This window comes from Porites lutea, chromosome 3, assembly GCF_958299795.1.
Source record: "Porites lutea chromosome 3, jaPorLute2.1, whole genome shotgun sequence".
In the NCBI taxonomy this organism is placed as follows: Eukaryota; Metazoa; Cnidaria; class Anthozoa; order Scleractinia; family Poritidae; genus Porites; species Porites lutea.
In genome coordinates, this window is record NC_133203.1 from 25,003,526 (window position 1) to 25,009,078 (window position 5,553).

Here is a 5,553-nt window from a genome sequence, read left to right on the forward strand (position 1 = left end):
TCCAGAAGCTGTTAGAGATGTATCGTCTGCCTATAATCTGGTAGAAAAAAAGGTGGAAGACTTTGGAAGGTCATTAATGAAAATAATAAACAGCAAAGGTCCTAGTATCGATCCTTGAGGCACACCAGTGGAGATAAAACGTGTATTGGAAGCAACACCATTTGCATGCACCTGCTGTTTCCTATTATTTAAGTAGGATTGAAACCAGTTGTATTCACTTTGTTGTAATCCATAGTACTTAAGTTTATTTAGTAATATTTGATGGTTTACTGTATCGAGTGCTTTACTTAAATCTAAGAATAAAGAAACCACATAAAGTCCCTTATCAAGAAGGGAGGTTATTTCTTCAATAAGGTCAATCAGACAATCAGAGGTTGTAAAACCTGGTCTCAATCCATATTGTTTTGGGGAAATCATATTGTTATTCGTAAAATAGAACATCAGCTGATTAAAAATACATCTCTCAAATATTTTACTTATAGAGGAGAGAACTGAGATAGGTCTATAATTACTACATACAAAACGAGAGCCTTGTTTAAAAATTGGAACAACTTTAGCAAGTTTTATACTATCAGGAAAAATACCTTTGTTGATGGAAAGATTAAAAATAAAAGTTAAAGGACGGTATATTTGAAGTGCTGCAGTTTAAAATAACGGTGGATGAATCTTGTCAATCCCAAACGACTTGTTTGTGTCAAGACTTTCTAGTAATAAGAATACCTCTATTACAGAGACTTGTGCGAAGCGAAATTGTTTTTGTTTCTGAGAAAGATAAGAGGTTGCACTCTTATCAGATTTAGGCAGTTGTGCTGCTAGTGTAGAAGGGACACTACAAAAAAAATCGTTAAGGCAGTTGGAGATAGTTAAAGGTTGTTCATATCGTTTATTATCCACTTGTAGTTTTTCTATGTGAGAACTTGGCTGCTTCTTATTTATCTATAAATTGATGTTATCCCACATCTTTTTCGTGTTATCTAATTTGATTAATATGTCATTATAAAAGCAGTCACGATATATCTTATTAATGATAGCAATTTTATTGCGATATAGTTTATATTTGTTTAGGAAAACGTAATTTCGAGTAATAAGCCATTTCCTGTATAATTTATCTCTAACTTTCATAGATTTCTTTAAACCAGAAGTAATCCACGGTTTATATGCTTTGTGTTTAATCTTTGCTTTTTTAAGTGGTGCATGTATATTACTTACTTTATTGAAAATATGTAGGAACCTGGTATAGCTTTCATTTACTTCATTGCATTTTTAAAAAGAATCCCAGCTCTCTCTTCGTAGATCTAATTTGAAATTTTCATCTTCAAAACTCCGAAAGTCTCTGAATTCGAAATAATCAGGAAAAGGACTAAATTTCGGGTCATACAAAATAGTGAAGACTGGTAGATGATCCGCAATCTCAACTGCAAGGCTGCCACTTGAGCAGGAAGTCGAAATATTTGTAAAGATATGATTAATGCAGCTTTGTGAATTTTCAGTAATACGTGTTGCTTCAAAGATCAGCTGACTGAATCCTTCTGATTGTATTAAATTAATATATTCCTTAGAGACACTTGTTTTTGTAAGAGTATTTATATTAGTATCACCCATTAAAATGCATTTTTGTCTTAGAGAGAAAAACATTCTGTAGAGTTCTTTCAAGTTTGTCTAAAAATTCTGGGTTTGAAAAATTTGGGGGTTTATAAATGACACCCACAATCATATCATTAGTTTCTATCCATAGGTTTTCAATTGAGTCTATTTTGAGGTCATTTCTAATTGAGAAAGAATAGCCTGATCTGACATACAAAGCAACACCGCCGCCTGTCGAAAAGGTGCGATTTTCATTGAGTAAAGTGTAACCTGGGATTTGAAAACGTGTATAATCAGTTTCAGAGGTGAACCATGTCTCGGAGCAACCGATAAAATCAAACTTACATGAAATCGAATCCAGAAGATTGCACATTTGTTCGAAATGTTGTTTTAAACTTCTTCTATTTAAGTGAATAACACAACAAAATAACACAACAAAATAACGCAAGACAAAAATGTCAGTGACGCCTACAATCACTGCAACAACAGTGGTATGACACAAAAGATGCAACCAAGACCCAGAAATTCTGAAACTACTAGTTTTAGTAGTCTATGTAAATAGAAAACCCCCGTCAAAACCTGTTTGTATAAACAAGTGCTTGGATAATATACGGTTTAGTATTATTCTTGCACTTACTTTTTGGTAAGGAGGGATGGCTGCATCAAAGACTTTTTTGCTTGATGAAATGCTGGTTAGTCGCTTGTTCATTTTTTTCCGGAATATTCTTAAGTAGTGCAGGCGGGTGGTTGCTCTGACGATTGAAAAATCATCAAACAACGCTAATGCAAAGTCCATGGGCCAGGACCCCAAAATTTTGGAATTCTTACCTTTCTTAGAGACAAAGGCTATCATAGCCTTTTAGAAGCTTTGTTCCCTCTACTTTATTCTTATGTGATAGCCACGTCATCGGTGTAACTTTCTTGTGTAAATCACGTGATAAAATGACGTCACCGATGTAATAGAATAGTTCCTTTCCTGACTATGGAAAAACAAGATGCTTTACTTCTTAAATTGTGAGCAAGCATTGATTTAAATACCGTAAATAGATGCAGAAGGATGTTTCAAGTTCGAGACATTTTAAAAAATGATGTTGTTCCGGGGTTCTATGGCAACAAAGTCCTACTTCCTTGGAAAAAAAAAAGGTTTCTTCACAGTCCGTTTCCGGTTTTTTTTTTTACTTTTTTCCCTCTGCATTTAATCTGTAGCGCCTACTGCTACTTGACGCTGACTGTTTTACAACAAACTAAACTTCAGTTTCTTGTAGCATTTGGAAACATTTGAATTAAATGATGTCGTCTTAAAAGACAACTTCTGTGAAAGCTATTTAGTTAATGTGGTTACTTTAGTACAATTACACGTTGTAATAATCAAGAAGGTTTCAGCTATTAGTATTTATATTGAATAAAACTTCGAAATCAGTCTTTTTCTTCATTTCCATGGAAACAATAACTCGGACGAGGGAATCCTAGCAAAACGGTAAAGTCTTGCAGCTAACAAGGTCTGTTTCGTGGACCTTTTTTCGTGTTATCCTGTCATCATCGTCATCCTCAGTCTCTGTGGTAGCCTGTATTGGGTTCTTACGCCGATTTAAAAAAAGTAACAGTCTTATAAAGGACACGAAAAATTTTTTAAGGCCAGGGAAATGTCAGGGAATTTGTTTAAAAAGTTATTTGACTCTCTACTCCTGACACATGTAGTAGTTGTGATCAGTAGTTTTTGTTGTGAATGCTTTCTTCGAAATTCCTTCTCCTCTAAGCGGAAAGAGGTTGAAAATGGAGAGAAAAATAAGGATGGCCTTCAAAAAAAGCTAAAGCAAATGTAACCGTCATCGTTTTTCGTTAATAAAAGGTCAGTAACACATTGGGGATTTTTGGTCGATTTTGATGTAATCACGAAGTCGAGGCTCTTCTGCCGCCACATGCGGATAGCCCTGGGGACTAGGTTGGAAGCCCTAAACCAAGATGGCGGCCAGGTCTGTAAACAGTGCAATAGCCAAGGAAATATCGCAAGAAGTGGATAAATTTTACGAAAAACTCGAGTTGAGATATTATAGCAGTATTCCAAGAGATGATGTTACACAGAAGCTGGCTTTGCAAGACCTATTTCATATCCGAGGGCACCAGTTTAAAGGAAAATTTTACCTGTTGGCCTTTTATGGTAAATGTTTGCTTTTCCAAAACACTCATTTGTGATCTTACAAGTTTGCCGTACTCTAACATTGATCGGTGGTCTTCAGCGCAATTACCACCACAAATTAGGAAATTGTCATAAGGGCTTGACACTCTTTCTGTAACATTTATAAATGAAACCAGCCAAGCACATGCTTCATTCGATTTACCAAAAGGAGCACCGTCTGCTCTAATTGCCACTAAAAAATTGTCCCTTTCCTTTCCAAACCAACTCAGAAAATTTGGCCTGTAACTGTCAATATGAAGATACAAATTAACCATTTGTAACAAACGTTCTTGCAAGTCAATGACCAGGTACAAGTGGTAACAGATTCTGACTAACATCTTCACTCTCCTTCTCAATTTCACTGTGAGCCCTGGCCTGAGGTATATTGTGAGGGGTCCCAATCTCTTGTTCTGATATGAATTTCAGCGAAACTATTTAGTAGCTAATTAACACTCACTACATTCCACATTGTAGTTTTTTAATCACGTGCAACGAGACTTCACACGCATTCTTAATATATACAGAACTTTTAACAATCTAACTTTTTAGAATTTGAAAATGATGAGCGAGTCATCGAAACGTCATTCAAAATTTTTATCGTTGATTTTTATTCTTAAATGTTTATCGAAAGCGTCTGTTATTAGAATAATAAATGACAATAGACTGTATTAATCAGTCACTACTGTAAAACATCGTGTGGACTGATGTGTCATGGTTTGTTTAGGAATTGCAAGTTTGGATTTAATTGTGATTCTTGCATTGCATGACCTCCAATCTTCTTGTACTTGAGCATTTCCACTTTGTATCCTAGTTGTTTATGGACAAGTGATGTGATTGCCTTTTCGAATTGAAATAAGCCCCCCTCTCATCAAATGGGCTTGAAATAAATAAGGCCCCCAAAAGGGCCTTAATAGAGGATTTACGGTATGTGATTTCACAAACGAATGTAACTGATAAGTACAATTTGAAAGAGTAAAAAAAGACTCAATGTGATTAAAAGTATGGAAAATGTTTACTCACAACGTGCTGCATCGTATTCGACGGTGTTGATTAACCGCTTCAGGGCTATAAGTGGAAAATGCATTTGATCAAGAACAGGAAAAATTTATTGAAGGTTATTTATGTGTTTCTTTTTTATTTTGTGAGGCAACGTTGAACGTGTAATGTTGGACAACATTCTTAGGGGTAAGTATCAATTATTTTTCTGTATATCATAATTATCTTCGCTATTGATACTCTTGTTTCTTTCATGTAGATTGAAAAATAGAAATTCTGATTGATGACGATGAGTGTAAAAGGAAAGAGTTTTCAAGAGTGTGAAGCATTTGTTCTCACGTTTTTTTTCTGAGCACTTTCATGTGAGACTACTGAAGAAATAACACCTACATTTTGCAACAAAGTTGTTGAGTCATTGTACTCAAATAGAATAACTTTATAGAAGAAAACAATCTGGATCTCTGCCCTTTCCGTCTATTCAAACTGGAGTGTTGAGAGCAGTTATTTTCTTCCTGTGTTCAGGATAATATTAAATTAATCTTTCATATGGTTTAAGTAAAAAGTAGGAAATATTTTTATTATCAGATTGTTCATTATTTTAGGTAGTGTAGGAAAGCAACAGACGTTGTAAGTAGGCAATATATGCGACTGTGCATATTGTTATTTTGTGTATCAAATTGTACTAAATTCATATTTACCAAGGGGTACTTGTCTTCGCTTGTGAATGGTAGACTGTGAGAAACGGGAATCTGTTGGAAAATTCCAAAGTAATTATTATTAATGACTTACAGTCATAT

General features: G+C 34.8%; 1 long non-coding RNA gene across 1 annotated transcript in view; it reads left to right on the forward strand.

Moving 5' to 3' along the window:
- The window catches only part of LOC140930768 (uncharacterized), a 162,554-nt gene extending 157,311 nt beyond the window's left edge, over positions 1–5,243 (forward strand). Inside the window, exon 4 of the long non-coding RNA XR_012164885.1 lies at positions 5,016–5,243. This is a non-coding gene — a long non-coding RNA (uncharacterized lncRNA). The remainder of the gene's footprint in view (positions 1–5,015) is intronic.
- The last annotated feature ends 310 nt before the right edge of the window (positions 5,244–5,553 follow it).